The sequence below is a fragment of the Chiloscyllium plagiosum genome, unplaced genomic scaffold, assembly GCF_037043375.1.
Source record: "Chiloscyllium plagiosum isolate Xiang-an unplaced genomic scaffold, Cpla_swu_hap1 HiC_scaffold_47, whole genome shotgun sequence".
Lineage (NCBI taxonomy): Eukaryota > Metazoa > Chordata > Chondrichthyes > Orectolobiformes > Hemiscylliidae > Chiloscyllium > Chiloscyllium plagiosum.
In genome coordinates this window covers 29,881,462-29,900,491 of record NW_028270185.1, presented here as the reverse complement: position 1 = coordinate 29,900,491, position 19,030 = coordinate 29,881,462, and the positions used below count along the sequence as shown (strand labels likewise).

The 19,030-nt window shown below is 42.4% G+C and overlaps 2 long non-coding RNA genes across 2 annotated transcripts in view; both read left to right on the top strand.

Annotated features, from left to right (window-relative positions):
• LOC148136045 (uncharacterized) overlaps positions 1 to 19,030 on the top strand; it is a 421,214-nt gene that overhangs the window by 310,859 nt on the left and 91,325 nt on the right. The window lies entirely within an intron of this gene.
• On the top strand, positions 1,048 to 7,430 carry LOC148136046 (uncharacterized). The gene is made up of 2 exons (XR_015754667.1): positions 1,048 to 2,189; positions 4,781 to 7,430. It is a non-coding gene; the product is annotated as an uncharacterized LOC148136046 (long non-coding RNA).

The window sequence follows — 19,030 nt, the reverse complement described above, 5'->3', positions numbered from 1 at the left end:
CTTGAAATTCTTGCGAATGAACATAAACTCAATTATACAATTGAACATTGTTTATTAAACAATTTAACATAAGCTTATTGTGCAAACGTATATGTATTGTATAAATTAAAATAAACTTATTTTACAATTGAGTGTAATTGTGCTCTACGATTTAAAATAAGATTTTAAAAATGTAATTATTTCGTTACGATGAGCAAAACAACATCACATAGTTGTTTCACTTTTTCATCAACAGTTCACTTCTGAATGATTAACATAGATTGTTTTGAACGATTTTTAAACTCATGGCTGTATTCATATCAATGTATGATTAGCCTTTCTTATTCATTGGAGAAAGTGAGAACTGCAGATACTGGAGATCAGAGTCGAAGAGTCCGATGCTGGAAATGCACAGCCAGTCAGGCAGCATCCGAGGAACAAGAGAATCAACGTTTCGCCCATAAGCCTGATGAAGGGCTTATGCCGTAACGTCAATTCTCCTATGTTACCTGACCGGCTGCGCTTTTCTAGTGCCACACTCTTCGTTTCTTATTCATAGTTGATATTGCCCTCAGTAATATTCGTTCTGTAAAAAATATTTCCATATGGATATCATTCATATCATAAGTTATTAAAATTTGCTATCTTCTTTAAATGTAAAAAAAATCATTTTCACACGAAAGCCTAATTTTAACGTGTTACTAAAGCTGCTTGTATACACAAACGAATTGGTCTCATTTATCTAGTCTTAACATACACATTGCCAATGGATTCAATTGTTACCGAATTACTAACATTTCGTGTTCAGGAGCATTTCAGTCGACGATAGAGCAATGACTGCACTTCTACCCATAATGCCCTGCATACATGAATACCCTCAAACAATGAAACAGGGCCGCGTTGGACCCTGGGAGAAGTGGAGATGCAATGGCTGCGCAGTGACATCACCATAACGTGGTCGCCAGCCATGAGGGTGCACTGTCAAAAAGGGAGAGGCAAGAGATGATGCAGATCAGCGAAGGGTTCCCGAGTACAGTCAGAGTGGCTCTTTGCTTCAAACTGTTGTGGGATATAAATAAATTAATGTTATTTCTGCAAGTATAAATTCTGATACAGAATAGGAATGAGAAAATACATATTCAGCAAAAAGAAAGCATGAGACATGAATACAGAACAATGGTGGATATATGGGCAAACAGGAAAGCATCTGTTTCCCCCTTACACGGGGACACAGGAACAAACCCTAATCAAAGAGGTCAAAGTGGCCTCTGGATGGAAATAGATGCTGATAGAAGAAAAGATATGCTTAATCAATAATCTACAATAGACTGACGTCAAACACCCTTATGGGAGTCAGAGATAAGAGTTTGTCACGGACAAGACAGGATAAACAGAAGTTGTGGGATAAGTCTTAAGGAAATGAGTGACGTAAGCGAAGCAGGGAACAGACAATGGAATAAGGAAAAATATGGGGATTCAAACTGTATAAATTTCGAGAGTTTGTTGGATTTGGTGTGCATTTTGTCATTACCTTACCTGGTAATGAGACAGGGCACCCACCTATAGGTGTATAAATAAATGGCGGATTCAGATATTTGTCTCGGACTGAAATTATTAAAGTGAGTGAGCTTTTGTTTCTCACAATTGGGGGCTCGTGTCCGGGATTTTCTTCCATCACCGGGGGGAGTGGCTGGCCTTGGACACTGGGAAGACGCGTCCCGTTCCCCATTGAGGAGCGGTCTCGTGTCCCGGTTTGGTCTGCTCCCTTGGGTGACTGATGTGAATCCTATAAGAGAGACATCTGAATCAGACAGTGATAGGAGCTCGATAGAAAATACAGTGACAAAACGGGCCAGGCAACTCTGTGCACAGACCAAGGTAAGAAAATTGACTTTTAAGTATTGCCTTGGTGGTCGGGATTGAGTTTTAGTAGTTAATAAGGGACTAACGAAGGAACTCAATATGGCTTGCGCTTTGGGTAAGAAAAAAGCCTCCGGGGAAACAAAGTAAGGAAAAGACAATGGAAATGGAGGCGGGGTCCCTTACAACATTCCTCCAGAAAGTCCTTTGGGCAGGATGTTGTGGAAATTGGCAAAATAATACTTGTGCAAGGGAGAAAGATGATTAAATATTGTTGCTTTGTATGGACTAAGGACTCCATTCTTCGTCCCGCTGTCTTCTGGCCAAAGTACAGATCGGACGAAGACTGGGTTTGTGAATATCTGAGTTTATATGTCAATGTGCGAGAGAGAGAATGAAAAGAGCTGTACAGCTGGTAGGAAGTTTAACCCTTTGTGATTTGGTTTGAATGCACATTTGTTTGTTGGTGATTGAATGTTTGCGTTTTATTCCCTGGTGCTTGAGTTCCAGGACTGTTTTGAATCTGATTTTTGTTATGGAAATTTAACATGATTTCTTTTAAGGTTAAGGATTCTATTGTGATTATGAAGAAAAAAAAAAGGAATGATAACTCCTGTTCTTTTTACAGATCATGACTGCCTTACTATCAGTTTCTAACTAATCTCTTTTATCTTTACATAAAAGCGATTTATAGAGGACAGTTGAAGTTTCAGTTCAACATTAGATTGTAGTAAAAACAAAATTCTATGGTTAATATCTGTGACCTTGGATTCAGCCATTGTTCATGCATTAGAAGTTTTTTTTTAAAAAAAACTTGAGTAGACAAATTCTTTTCAGGCAGCTCTGATTATTTTACGACCTATAGTATTGTAATTGAGCAATGATTGGTCAGGACTATTTAAGGAAACTAATTTTGGATCTAAATTAAAGGACTAAAACTGGGTAATTACAGTGAATTGCAAAATTGGGAACTGTATGCATTTTGCATTTTGACTATTAAATACTGAAGAAATGAACGTAAATATATATAAATATATTTATAAGTTAGGAACAGGCTTTGAAGGTTAGTCAAGCATGAATTGATGAATTGGTGTTTGAAGTTATGGGGAGCTAGAAATATTGCAATATTTCTTTAAAAAAAAAGAAAAAGGGGAAAAACGTAACGACTTATCCCCTTTGGGAGGTACCCATAGGGGACAAAGAGATTGGGTTTGTAAGTGCCCCCCTCACCAGTGGGGAGGTCAGAACATTTAAAAAGGAAATGGAGGTCCTGGTTGAGGATCCGGTGGGGTTGTCTGAACAAATTGTTCAATTTTTGGGGCCCAGTCTGTATACCTGGGCTGAATTAATGTCTATTTTGAATATATTATTTACTGGGGAGGAAAGGGGACTTGTACGAGGAACTGCCATTAAAATATGGGACAGGGAACACCTGATTGGAGATGGGGATGCTGGACAGGGAGAGATGAAGTTTCCCCTCAGAGACCCCCAGTGGGAAAACCAAAACCCGGAGCATAGAGAAGAAATGAGGGAATTGAAAGACCTGATTCTAAAAGGAATAAGGGAGGCAGTTCCGAAGTCACAGAATTTGATTAAAGCCTTTGAAATTAGACAGGAGAAAGATGAGACTCCCTCAGCTTTCTTGCAAAGATTAAGGGACTCAATGCGGAAATACTCTGGAATGAACCCTGAGGACCCAGTGGCACAGGGTCTTTTGAAAGTACATTTTGTGACAAGAGCATGGCCAGACATACAGAGAAAGATACAGAAGATAGAAGGATGGAGTGAAAAACCATTAGATGAATTGTTGAGAGAGGCACAGAAAGTGTTTGTAAAGAGGGAGAGGACAAGGGGGAACATTTGATAGAGGGTTTGAGCGACAGGGGCAGAGATGGAAGTCGCTACAGGCAGGATGCTATTATTGTGGAAAGATAGGGCATTTTAAGCGGGAGTGTCCTGATCTACAAAGGGAAGAAAAGGCAATTCCGCTTATGAATTATGATGAAGAATAGGGGTGTCAGGGGTTCCTGCCCTCAGGGGCCCACCAGGAACCCTTGATAAACTTGAAGGTGGGACCCTGTAGGGAGGAGGCAGTCTTCCTAGTAGATACGGGGCAGCACGGTCATCGCCGAATTTTAAACCAAAGAAAGTAGAAATGTTTACACGGTCAATTACTGTTTCGGGGGTGAAAGGGGAAGGATTTACTGTTCCAGTATTTGAACCTATGATGATAGAAGGTCCTAAGGATAGGATCACAGGGGAACTGCTGTATATCCCTGATATAGGAAGTAACTTACTGGGGAGAGATTTAATTATCCTTTTAGGACTGGAGATTGGAATTCAGGAAGAAGAATTAGTTGTACAACTGGCAATATTGACAGAGGATGCAGAGAGAGAGATAGACCCTATTGTATGGGCTAGAGAAGGAAATCGTGGAAAACTACAGATCCCTCCCCTTTTAATAAATTTAAAACGGAAAGGGGACGTTGTCTGTGAACAACAATATCCTATTTCCATAGAAGGTAAACGGGGACTGCAGCCAGTAATTGAGGGACTGATTAGAGATGGTTTGTTGGAGCCATGTATGTCTCCTTATAATACCCCAATTCTACCAGTGCGGAAATCTGATGGAACTTATCGATTGGTGCAGGATTTGAGAACATTAAATCGAATAGTACAGATCAGGCACCCAGTGGTGCCAAACCCCTACACATTATTAAGTAAGATCCCTCATGATCACAAATGGTTTAGTGTGATAGATTTAAAGGATGCCTTTTGGGCTTGTCCCTTGGCGGAGGAAAGATTTGGGACTATCCCCCTATGAAATCTTATTTGAATTACCTTATCTGGGAACACAGGGAGAATTGCCAATTCCCGAAACTAAAGATTTGTTTTTAAAGAAGTATATACTGGGCTTGTCCTCCTCTTTATCTTTCCTCAGAAAACAGGGTCTATTGGCACAGACTCCGCCCCTTGAATTTGCTGTTCATCCCATCCGGCCAGGAGATTGGGTCTTAATAAAATCATGGACAGAGACTAAGCTGCAGCCAGACTGTGAAGGGCCGTACCAGGCTCTTTTGACTACCGAAACGGCAATAAGGACGGTGGAGAAAGGCTGGACTCACTACATTCGGATCAAAGGGCCAGTGGACCCTCCAGTTGAGGAAGAAGTCTGGACAGCCGAATCAACACAAGACCCGCTGAAACTCAGACTAAAGAGACTTTGAGTAATTGACTATACAGTGGCGATGCGGGCGTGGGATTATTTCTGTAAGATTGTATATTAAGCCTTTTTGTGTTTTAGCATAATGATCAGAATACTGGGAATACTTAGAGTTATGATGCTAGCCCTCTTGGTATTAGGATTTTGTCACATATCATTTTCATATGTATTATTAATGGTTCCTGAGTCTGATAATCCACAAGTAATAGACACTGATATATGTAGCTTAGTAAATTGTGGGAATGTAACTAATCAGAGACAATACCGCAACTCAGAGATACATCTTAAGTCCTATGGGGATGGCCTCGGGGATGGTACCTGGTATAATGGTCTTGTCACAATACACCGGGCCCCCTTCCGACCAGCACGCGATTGTCCCAATAAAAAGTGTAACCCCATATATTTAATGATAAGAAAAACCACATGGCACGGAGCGGTTTTGGGAGGTGGCACTTATGAGGTACAATTAAATGAAACATTTGGGATTGAAATGAAAGCAAATAGGAAGGAGTTTGTGGGCTGTTGTTTTCGAATTAGCATAGGACAGGGAAAAATGGGTAGAATTACTGGGTAATGAGATACAACCTTTCACTCCTCCCAATGATCCTACAGTAGTAAAAATTATAGAGGTAAAGGATTTGAAACAGACCATCGAGATAGAGACTGGGTACGGGGATACAAATGCCTGGGTTGAATGAGTAAAGTATACTGTAAAAAGTCTGAACAAAAGCAATTGCTATGCATGTGCCTCCGGTAGGCCAGTGGCCCAGGTGGTTCCCTTTCCGCTCGGGTGGAAGCGAGACAGGAAGGGCATGAAATGTATGATAGCCCTGTATCAGGATGAGACTGCATGGAATGATAGGAATTGTACCTCCCTATCTCTGATGTTCCCTCCCTTGGAGGAGAAAGATGCAAAAGTTCCCCCCCACATTTTCCGCCGCAGTTGGAAATCACACGTCATGTGTGCACAGGCGAGGTACGAGTCGGTCGAGACATTTGGGGGAGCTGAAATTATGTACAGAGATTAAGAATGTTACCGAAACGAAGAAGGGAGGGAACTACTCAGCATTAAAGGTTCCCCGAGCGGATCTGTGGTGGTACTGTGGAGGAAAAATATTGAGACCCACCCTACCTCCGGATTGGAGAGGGATATGCGCAATTGTACAATTGGCAATTCCATTTACCCTGGCATTTGAGAAGGAAAAGATAGTAGGGAAAAAGGGAAGGGGTAAGAGATTACTGTTAGATAATTCTTTTGATGACAGGATTTATCTTGATTCGGTAGGAGTCCCTAGGGGAGTGCCTGAATTCAAAGCTCGTAACCAGATTGCAGCAGGCTTTGAGTCAGCTCTCTTTTGGTGGGCAACAATTAATAAAAATGTAGACTGGATAAATTACATTTTTTATAATCAACAGCGATTTATAAAATTATACAAGAGAGGCGGTTAAAGGAATATCAGAACAGCTTGATGCGACAAGTAGGATGGCATGGGAAAACAGAATAGCCCTTGATATGATTTTAGCAGAGAAAGGGGGTGGTGGTTTTTATCCTTACTTCCCTGATAGTAGTAGTCGGGGTATTGGTGGCCATTGGCTGTTGTGTCATACCCTGTATACGAGGGCTCACCCAGAGGCTGATTGAAACAGCCTTGATGAAACGAATGCCCCTGAGGGGACATTTGACAGAGGAACTTTATCAACTAAATAATAAGGAGATGAGTGAGACTAAGATGGATGAAATCTCTGAAATGATGCTTGCGAATTTTGGGAACAATGTTTAAAAAAAAGAGACAAAAATGCAGAAGATAACAGATAGTAATGAAAAGAAAAAGGGGAAATTGTGGGATATAAATGAATTAATGTTATTTCTGCAAGTATAAATTCTGATACAGAATAGGAATGAGAAAATACATATTCAGCAAAAAGAAAGCATGAGACATGAATACAGAACAATGGTGGATATATGGGCAAACAGGAAAGCATCTGTTTCCCCCTTACACGGGGACACAGGAACAAACCCTAATCAAAGAGGTCAAAGTGGCCTCTGGATGGAAATAGATGCTGATAGAAGAAAAGATATGCTTAATCAATAATCTACAATAGACTGACGTCAAACACCCTTATGGGAGTCAGAGATAAGAGTTTGTCACGGACAAGACAGGATAAACAGAAGTTGTGGGATAAGTCTTAAGGAAATGAGTGACGTAAGCGAAGCAGGGAACAGACAATGGAATAAGGAAAAATATGGGGATTCAAACTGTATAAATTTCGAGAGTTTGTTGGATTTGGTGTGCATTTTGTCATTACCTTACCTGGTAATGAGACAGGGCACCCACCTATAGGTGTATAAATAAATGGCGGATTCAGATATTTGTCTCGGACTGAAATTATTAAAGTGAGTGAGCTTTTGTTTCTCACACTGTTGAAGATGATTGATTGAGGGTAGGGCAGTAAATGTCATCTACATGAACTTTACTAAAGCATTTCACCAGGTGTCTTGTGGAAAGCTGGTTGAAAAGATTCAGTCACTTGGGATCTGTGGTGAGTTGGTAAGTTGCATACAAAGTTTACTTGATGATAGAAGATGGAAGGTAATTATGGAGGAGTGTTCTTCTGAGTGAAGGCCTATGGCTTTCTGTGAAGACCAGTGCTGGGACCTTGATTGTTTGCTCCCTCTCCCTCTAAATATGATTTGGCGGTGTGATTAATAAGTTTGCAGATGCCACAATAATTGAAGAATCATGGATAGTGAGGAATTGATAAAATGTGGAGCTGGGAAAAGCACAGCATGTCAAGCAGCATCAGAGGAGCAGGAGAGTTGACGTTACGGACAGGACCATTCAACATGAGTCCTGATGAAAAGTTCTGCCCCAAACATCGACTACCCTGCTCTTCTGATGCTGCTTGACCTGCTGTGCTATTTCCAGCTCTATATTTTATCAATTCTGACTTTCCAGCATCTGCAGTCCTCACTTTCTGTGAGTGAATAGTGAGGTGGGTTGTCAGAGTAGACAGCAGTATATAATTCACCTGGAATGTTGGGTGGAGCAACAGCAGATGGAGTTTAATCTGGACAAGTATGAAGTGATGCATTTTAGGAGGTCAAATGCAAAATGAAAGTATACAATAAATTGCAGGACCCTTAGGAACATTGACATACAGGGGTATCTTGGGGTGCAGGTCTGTAGTTCTCTATGAAGTGGCAACAGAAGTAAATAAGATGGGGGAAAAAGGCATACAGCATTCTTGCTTTCACTATTTGCAGTATAAAAGTTAGCAAGTCATGTTATAGTTGTTTAAAACTTTAGTTAGGACACATTTCTAGTACTGTGTGTTATTATGGTCATCAAACTACAAGCAAGATGCGGTGTTTTTGGAGTGGGTGCAAAAGAGATATACCAGGATATCGCTGAGACTGGAGTCTATTAGTTGAAAGGCACTGGTGGTCAAACTTGGGTTGTTTTCATTGCAATGTTGGTGGCTGAGGGATGATGTGATAGAAGTAAATGAAATGATGAAATGGTGGATATTTGGAGTCTTTTTCCAAGGATGGAAGTGTAAAAGACTAGGAGACATCAGATCAAGGTGAGAGGGGAACGTTTAAAGGGGATGTGAGGTTAGCTTTTTATGTAGAGGTAGTAGGTCCCTGGAACATGCTAACGGGGAAGTACTGGAAGCAGATATGATAGCAACATTTGAGCAGACACATGAACAAGCAGTGAATAGATTACTTTAGATTAACATTAAATAGCATCATAGATAGTATAGATATGGTGTGCGGAAGTGCCTGTTCCTGTGCTATACTCTATGTTCTTTGTTCAGTGCCTGGCAGACTTGGCAAACTACAAACAGGCACAGCCATTTGAATTAAAAACAGCACAGCATCTGGGCATGTTACTTACACTAGTCAGAATCTGTTATTAGATCTTATAACATAAACACTTTTCCAACAATGACTGTTTATTCCAGCAAAATAAAGCTGACTCCACAAATCAAATTTTCACTAGATACGTGTCAAACTGTTTAAATGTAAAATGCATTAACAGAACTCAATATGCCTTGTAAACGAGACCAGTCACATTGTAATTCTAAATATACCAGCGAGCTTCTTATTTTCAACTGGTTGTAATGAACTACAAACAGAGAGATTTATTGCACAAGGAGATTGTACTGGTTGCAGTTATTAAAACATGCGGCAATAATTTTACACATGCAGATTATATATTAAAGATACAGTAAATGACAAATAATTCATGTATCTATAATGAGGCACAGAAAAGAGTAACATTACTCAACTGATGATGAGAATAGAGTTAACATGAGACCTGAAGTTTGAGGACATGTTTGGATGACGATAAATGTTTTTGTAGTTTGATTCAATAATTTCAGAGTTTTATTCTTTTAAAAACTGTCTTCATATTTTACACAGTTCACTTGGAAGGCTTGTTTCTTAGCCAATGCCCTTTAAATTTGGTCACCTCATTTTTACGTAAGGAACATTAGCAATATCAGATTCATAGGCACAAGTAGGCCTACAATTGTTCAAAATCTCTTTGCCATTTAAAAAAAAGACGGATCCTAGTCTGATCATGAACTGTTTTCTGTCACCTCCCCATAAATCTGAACATAAAAACCGAAGAATCTGTAATAGTCACCTTGAACATGTATACTGGTATAATGTACTCTCTGGACTTCACTGGAATATATCATGCAAGTGATGGAGATGCCTCTGAAAGAATATGTTCCCGACTGCTCTGTCTATCGATTGGAGCTCATTACAAAAATGATTGCTCTGTCTAGGAGCTTCTGCCACTTGAAAAATCTTAAGTTGAACATTTAAAGCTTTCTGAGAAAGTCACATGTCCAATGCTTGTTTGTTGAAAAATCCATGTTGAGAGGCTCAAGGTGTCAACGTTTTCCATTGAACGTCCTTTCTGCTATGGTGTGATCTGAAGGATACTTCCTTATATCAAAATTGGAGAGATGCTGTGTTATTCTTTTGGATAAGTTCCTGTGGTGTTTGAATACTTTGGCTGAACTTAAACCAGAGTTTTCAGGGATTGGGATGTGAGGACTTGATCTTTATTTGTGGACATGTAATGTTGGCACTATTCAGAGAGAGAGAGCGTGGAAGAGAGTGTGTGAAAGAGAGAGGGAGAGAGCCAAATAATCTGAAAAGCGGGAACCATTACAAAATCATCTCAGATATGAACACATGAATTCTATGTCCCTGCCAGAATGGGCATCCTAATGGTGAGGATCTTGTCGAGCTGGACCCTACTCCCACAAGTGATTTAGGACTTTTTCCTGCAAAGCAACACCAGGCAATTTCAGATGACTGTGAGTGAAGGAGTGGTGTGAGGGTAAGAAGGGGGAAAGGAGCTAGCGAGGAAGGCATGGGAGGAGGAGTGTGGATGGAGGGATAGGGAGTGTTAGTAGAGGGTGGATTGGTGGTGTATTGGACTGGATGGCGGTCAGTTACTAGAGGCTAGAGATGTGCGGGCTGTGTATGTGGGCAGCTGCTCCAGCCATTGGGCTGCACGGTGACCTCTGCAAAGTCAGCTCCCTTTGGGAGAATTGGTTGGTGGGAGGGGAGTGAGTTGGCAGCGGGGAACCCTCACCGCTCATTCATGGCCTCCACTCTACGGTGCCACCATAAATGTAAGTAAACTTGGATGTTCTGCGGAATAGTTTATCTAATTGGAGTGTGTGTTAATACTGAAAATGGTGGACTGAGAGTAATGCAGATATTGCAGCTGCTCCTGAGATTCAGTTTTATTTGTAGAGTTACTTCTAGATTTCATAAAGTTATTGCATTTCAGCACAGAGATAGGTTGGTTAAATAGGCGTTCACACCCTTGCCTTCATTGCTTGGAGTGTAGGAGTTGGGATGCCATGTTGAGATTGTGCAGGACATTGGTGGGGCTCTTCTGTGTGGTCTGTGTCCAGTTATTGTGTCCAGTTCTGGTCTCCCAGTTATAGGAAGAATAATATCAAGCTGGAGAGGGCTCAAAAGAAATTTACTAGGATGTCATTGGAAATGGAAGGTCTGAGTTATAAGGAGAGGCTAGATAGACCAAAACGTTTTCCCTAGAGCATAGGAGGTTTCTGTGTGACCTTACTAAAGTTCATAAAAAATCATGAGGAGTATAGATAAGGAGAATGGCAGGTGTCCTTTCCCAAGAATGGGGGAATTTCAAGGATAGGGGGCATATTTTTAAGGTGAAAGAAGAAAGATTTCAAAAAGGCATGAAGGCCAATGTTTTTACAGATCAGGTGGTTTGTGTGTGGATTGAACTTCCGGAGGAAGTAGTGGATGCACGTATAGTTAGAATATTTAGAAGACATTTAACCAAGTACATGAATAATATTTGGAGGGATATGGGTCAAGTGCAGGCAGGTGGGATTGTTTAGTTTGAGGTTATGGTTGGCATAGACTCATTGGACTGAAGGGTGTGTTTCCATTGTATGACGCTTGTTTCAACATGGTGGTGAAAACTTTTGTTAATTAAACCCAATACCCAGCAAAGCTCACCTCTGTTAAGGTATGAGTGATAGAGAATTCCCAAATTCCACTATTTCAAGAAAATAAGATCAATTTATTTTTTAACTCTAAAAGTGAACATTCAACAACAACTACACCCAACTCTAAGCACACCCCCCCCCCCAAAATGCTTATTATCTGCCTTCAACTCTACAACAATGTGCTGTTCTAATAAGACACATATTAAAATTACATCAACTTAATTTCAAAACCACACAGCGGCTGTCATCTTCGGTGCCTGTCTTCTTTCAGCTGATGATCTCCAATAGTCGTCGTCTTTCTTTTTACTGCGAGTATGTTTCAATTGAAACATACATGTTTGATAGTGAGTGTTACCAAATTTCTTGGGTCTCTCTCGATGGCAGTTGCTCTTTCTGCAATTTTCAAAATATCCGCATTTTTGTATGCCAAATATCAGATCGCCTCATTGAATTTATTGTTTTGCCAACATTGGAACAAAGTCGATTGGGTTTTTGCATTCTGGGGCATAATTGAAACTGATTGGTTAAGTTTGAATTGTTGTCAAAACAGCAACTAAAACTCAGGTATATATTTCACAGCCAAATTAGCAAGGATCTGTTTTAGGGCCACTGCTGTTTGTCTTTTTTTATAAATGACCTGGATGAGGGTGTAGAAGGATGGATTAGCAAATTTGTGAATGACTCTAACGTCGGTGGTGTTGTAGATAGTGATGAAAGATGTTGCAGGTTACAGAGAGACATAGATAAGCCGCAGAGCTGGGTTGAGAGATGGCAAATGGAGTTTAATATGGAAAAGTGTGAGATGATTCACTTTGGAAAGAGCAACAGGAATGCGGAGTTCTGGGTGAATGGTAAGAATTTTGGTAGTATAGATAAGCAGAGAGATCTCATTGTCCATGTACACAGATCCTTGAAAGTTGCCACCGACATTGATAGGGTTGTTAAGAAGGCATACAGTATGCTAGCTGTTATCGATAGAGGGATTGAGTTTCAAAGCTAGGAGGTCATGCTGCATTTATACAAAACTCTGGTGCGGCCACACTTAGAATATTGTGTACAATTCTGGTCACCATATTGTAAGAAGGATGTGTAAGCATTGGAAGGGGTTCAGAAGACATTTACTAGGATGTTGCCTGGTATGGAAGGAAGGTCTTGAGGAAAGGTCTTTGTACAAGACATTGGTTCGGCTGCATTTAGAATACTGTGTAGAGTTCTGGGCGCCACATTACTAAAGGATGTGGACGCTTTGGAGAGGGTGCAGAGAACGTTTACAAGGATGTTGCTAGCATGGAAGGTGCTAGCTATGAAGAGAGGTTCAGTCGGTTAGGTTTCGTTTCACTAGAAAAAAGGAGATTGAGGGGGGAACCTGATTTGAGGTTTACAAAATCATGAAGGGTATGGACAGGGTGGATAGAGAAGTTTTTTCCCAGGGTGAAGAATTCAATAACAAGAGGTCATGCTTTCAAAGTGAGAGGTGGAAAGTCTAAGGGGATAACTTCACACAGAGGGTGGTGGGTGTTTGGAATGTGGTGCCAGCAGAGGTGGTAGAGGCAGGCACAGTAGATTCAGTTAAGATGTGACTGGACAGATGCACGAGTAGGTGGGGAGCAGAGGGATATAGATACTTAGGAAGTGACCGACAGGTTTAGACACTACATTTGGATCTTCTCAGGCTTGGAGGGCTGAAGGACCTGTTCCTGGGCTGTAAATTTTCTTTGTTCCTTGAAAGGCTGAACGACTTGAGGCTGTTTTCATTAGAGAGAAGAATGTTGAGAGGTGACTTAATTGAGACATATAAGATAATGAGAGGGTTAGATCAGGTGGACTGTGACAGCCTTTTTCCTTTGATGTTGATGGCTAGCACGAGGGGACATAGCTTTCAATTGAGGGCTGCTAGATATAGGACAGATGTTAGAGGTAGTTTCTTTACTCAGAGTAGTAGGGGCATGTAACACCCAGCCTGCAACAGTATTAGACTCACCAGCTTTAAGGGCATTTAAATAGTCATTGGATAGACATATGGAATGAAAGTGACATGTATTTTCAAACTGATCAAATTAGTTTTCGCTTTAAGTTTTCCGTTTGGTCAATGTAAAAATCTCAATAGGCAATTGTCAGGAATCCAACCCAGGCCACCTGCTTAGAAGGCAGCTACACTCACTAGGATACCACCATCACTGCACACTTTAACACAACATCATTCTCAAACTGTGGAGAAGGATTTAAAAGCTAGAGAGCTTGGAGAAATGTGTAGTGATATCTTGAAAAAAGTTTCCATATTCCAGAGAGGAGGTGCTGGGCATCTTAAAATGTATAAGGATGGATAAATCCGCAGGGCCTGATCAGGTATATCGCAGAACTTTGCAGGAAGTTAGGGAATTGCTGGGTCTCTTACTGAGATATTTATATCATCAATAACCACGGGTCAGGTACCGGAAGACTAGAGGGTGGCTAATGTTGTGCAATTATTTAAGGAAGATGGTAACGAAAATGTAGGGGACTATTGACCAGTGAGCCTGATATCTGTGGTAGATAAGTTGTCAGAGGGGATTCTGCCAGACAGGATTTATACATATTTGGAAAGACAAGGATTGATTAGGGATAGTCAATATGGTTTAGTGCATAGGAAGTCATGTCTCAATAACTTAACTGAGTTTTTTGAAGAAGTCACAAAGAAGATTTATAAAGGAATAGAAGTTTACATTGCTGAATGCCAATATAGACAAAGTGTTCGACATCCGTCATCTGGAAAGCTAGGTTAGCTTACATGAGACACAATCTACCCTTCACAAAACTGTGTTGGTGATCTTCAATCAAATTATTCCTTTCTAGATGATTATATATGTTATCTCTTATAATCCTTACCCACAACCAAAGTAAGGCTCATTGGTCTATAACTTTCAGGGTTGACTCTACTCCCCTTATTGAACAAGGGGATAACATTTGCTATCATCCAGTCTTCTGGAACTATTCCTGTAGAGAATGGTGACAAAAAGATCAAAGCCAAAGGCTCTGAAACTTCTGCATAGCTTCCCAGAGAATCCCATCTGGCCCAGGGGACTTACCTATTTTCACAATTTCCAGAATTCCTAACACCACCTTCTGAACTTCAATCCAATCTAGTCTAAGAGCCTGTATCTCAGTATTCTCCTTGACAACATTGTCTTTTTCCTTTGTGAATACTGATGAAAATTATTAATTTAGTGCCTCTCCTGTCTCTTCGGACCCCACACTCAACTTCCCAGTGTTGTCCTTGACAGGCCTTAGTCTTACTCTGGTCATTCTTTTATTCCTGACATACCTCTCAAAAGCTTTAGGGGTTTCCTTGATCCTACCTCCCAAAGACTTCTCATGTCCCCACCTCGCTCTTCTGAGCTCTCACTTTAGGTTCTTCCTGGCTAACTTTTACCTCTCAATCACCCTAACTGAGCTTTCACGTCTCTTCTTTTCATAAGCCTCCTCCTTCCCTTGAAAAAAGATTCAACTTCTTTAGTAAACCACAGTTGCCTCGCTTGACAACCTCCTCCCTACCTGACAGGTACATACTTATCAAGGACATGCAGTAGCTCTCCCTTGAACAAGCTCGACTTTCAATTGTGCTCATCCCCTCAATTTCCTTTCCCATCCTATGGATTCAAACTGTTGCCTAATCGCATCATAAAAACCTTTGTCCCTGTGGTGTATACCTGTCCCTATCTATCGCTAATGTAAACATAACCAAATTGCGGTCACTATCACCAAAGTGCTCACCTCCCTCCAAAACTAACACCTGGCTTGGTTCATTACCCAGTACCAAATCCAATGTGGCATCGCCTCTTTGTGGCCTGTTTACATACTGTGTCAGGAAACCCTCCTGCACACATTGCACAAAACTGATCCATCGAAGTTTCTCAAACTACAGCATTTTGAAGCAATATTCGGAATGTTAAAGACCCCTTAACAAATACCCTGTGACTTTCACTCCTATCCAGAATCATCTTTGCAATCCTTTCCTCTACATCTCTGTAAATATTTGGAGGCATACAGAAAATACCCAACAGGATGACCTCTTCTTCCCTGTAACTAACCTCAGTCCATACTACCTTAGTAGATGAGTCCTCATCAAACATCCTTTCTACCACTGTAATACTGCCCTTGACTAAAAATGCCATGCCTCCCTCTCATTTATAACCTTCCCTGTTCTTACTGAAATATCTAAACCCCAAAATCTGCAACAACCATTTCTGTCCCTACTCCATCCATGTCTCCAAATTAGCCACAAAATCAAAGTCCCAGGTACCAATCCATGCTGCAAGTTCACCCACTTCTTTCTGGATGATCCTGGTGTTGAAGTAGACACACTTTCAAAGCACCTTCCTACACTCCTGAAACCTTATGACCTAACTACTCTCAACCTCCTGGACACTGGAGCTACAATTCTAGTTCCCATTCCCCTGATGAATTAGTTTAAATCCTGCCAAAGAGCATTAACAAAAAAACCCTCGGATATTGTTACTGTCCTGTTTCAGGTGTAGACCATTCTGTTTGTAGAGGTCCCACCTACCCCAGAATGAGCCCCAATTATTCAGGTATTTGAATCCCTCCCTCCTGCACCATCTCTGTCGCCATGTGTTCAACTCCTCTCTCTCTCTCTCCCTATTCCTCACCTTGCAAACATGTGGCATGAGTAACAACGGTTTACTGACCCCGCACGGACTCCGGACTACGTTCAGACCCCCAGGTCATCTCCTCTGCCCAGAAGCTCTTCAGCCACGTTCTCAAACAGCCACATCTCCTTCCTCAGCACCTGCCTACGGAACCGACTGACCCTGCACGGACTCTGGACTACGTTCAGACCATCCCATATTCCCAATTCCTTCATCTCCGCTGCATCTGCTCCCAGGAGGACCAGTTCGAATACCGAACAACCCAGATGGCCTCCTTCTTCAAAGACCGCAATTTTCCCCCCAGATGTGATCGACGATGCTCTCCACTGCATCTTCTCCGCCCTTGAGCCCAGCCCCTCCAATCGCCACCAGGACAGAACCCCACTGGTCCTCACCTACCACCCCACCAACCTCCATATACATCATATCATCCGTCATCATTTCCGCCACCTCAAAACAGACCCCACCACCAGGGATATATTTCCCTCCCCTCCCCTATCAGCGTTTCGAAAAGACCACTCCCTCCGTGACTCCCTCGTCAGATCCACACCCCCCACCAACCCAACCTCCACTCCTGGGACCTTCCCCTGCAACTGCAAGAAATGCAAAACCTGCGCCCACACCTCCCCCCTTACTTCCCTCCAAGGCCCCAAGGGATCCTTCCATATCCGCCACAAATTCACCTGCATCTCCACACACATCATTTGCTGCATCCGCTGCACCCAATGTGGCCTCCTCTATATTGGGGAGACAGGCCGCCTACTTGCGGAACGTTTAAGAGAACACCTCTGGGACACCCGGACCAACTAACCCAACCACCCTGTGGCTCAACACTTCAACTCCCCCTCCCACTCCACCAAGGACATGCAGGTTCTTGGACTCCTCCATCGCCAGACCATTGCAACACAACAGCTGGAGGAAGAGCGCCTCATCTTCCACCCAGGAACCCTCCAACCACAAGGGATGAACTCAGATTTCTCCAGTTTCCTCATTTCCCCTCCCCCACCTTGTCTCCGTCCCAACCCTCGAACTCAGCACCACCTTCCTAACTTGCAATCTTCTTCCTGACCTCTCCGCCCCCATCCCCACTCCGGCCTACCACCCTCACCTTATCACCCTCACCTTAACCTCCTTCCACCTATTGCATTTCCAAAGCCCCTCCCCCAAGTCCCTCCTCTCTACCTTTTATCTTAGCCTGCTTGGCACACTTTCCTCATTCCTGAATGAGGCTCATGCCCGAAATGTCAATTCTCCTGCTCCTTGGATGCTGCCTGACCTGCTGCGCTTTTCCAGCAACACATTTTCAGCACGAGTAACAAACCAGAGATAACAACTGTTTGTTTTAGCTCTCAGCTTCCACACTAGCTTCTTGAATTTCTCCCTTACATCCCCATTCTGTTTCTCACTACTATTGTTGGTGCCTACATGTGCCACGACTTGGAGCTGCTCCACATCCACCCCCCTGTTTAGGATCCCAAAACCATGATACTGTACATCACGAACTCTGGCACCTGGGAGGCAACACATCAAACATGAGTCTCTCTCGTTCCCACAGAACATCCTCACTATTCCCCCTAACGATCGAGTCCCCAATGATTGATGTTCTGCTCCTCTTCCCCCTTCATTTCTGAGCAACAGGGACAGACTCTGTGCCAGAGACCTGTGCCCCATGGCTTACATGTGCTAATTCATTCCCCCTCAACAGTATCCAAAACGGTTCCTTCAATAACCACAGGGGGTCACTTCACTGTCTACCTGTTCCCTTTCCATCCCCTGACTGTAACCCATCTACCTTTTTCCTGTATCTGAGATGTGACTACCTCCCCTGTAACTCCTCTCAATAACCCCCTCAGCCGCCCAAATGATCTGAATTTCATCTAGCTCAAGCTTCAGTTCCTTAACTGGGCGGCACGGTGGCACAGTGGTTTACTCCCACAGTCCAATGATGTGCAGGTCAGGTGAATTGGCCGTAGTGTTAGGTGAAGGGGTAAATGTAGTGGTATGGATGGGTTGTGAGTTGGTGTGGACTTGTTGGGCCGAAGGGTCTGTTTCCACACTGTTAGTAATCTAATCTGAGATACTTCACACATAGTAAAATGATTCCAAATATTAAATCGGTAAAAGCCATGTTATCATGCAAATATCATGGTCAGGTTCTGTGGGTGGCACGGTGGCACAGTGGTTAGCACTGCTGCCTCACAGCGCCAGAGACCCGGGTTCAATTCCTGCCTCAGGTGACTGACTGTGGAGTTTGCACATCCTCCCTATGTCTGCGTGGGTTTCCTCCGGGTGCTCCGGTTTCCTCCCACAGTCCAAAAATGTGCAGGTTAGGTGAATTGGCCATGTTAAATTGCCCGTAGTGTTAGGTGTAGGGGAATGGGTCTGGGTGGGTGCGCTTTGGTGGGTCGGTGTGGACTTATTGGGCTGAAGGGCCTGTTTCCACACTATGTCATCTAATCTAACGCGGTTTCCGAAAAGCTGGAGTTGGGTGCACTTCCTGTAGATGCAGTCAGCAGGGATACTCATGGTGATCCTTATCTCTCACATTCTGGAGGGGGAGCATTCAGCTGCCCTGAACTCCATTCCCATCATTCTAAATTCCCAAAGAGACTATTGAAAAATAAAACTAATAACCTTACCAAATCGGTGCACAATACTTTTTCTGTTTTGAGGAGGAGGAGGATGGGAGACAAATACTGGAGTTGGGAGGTCATGTTGCGGCTATATAGGACATTAGTTAGGCCACTGTTGGAATATTGCATGCAATTCTGGTCTCCTTCCTATTGGAAAGATGTTG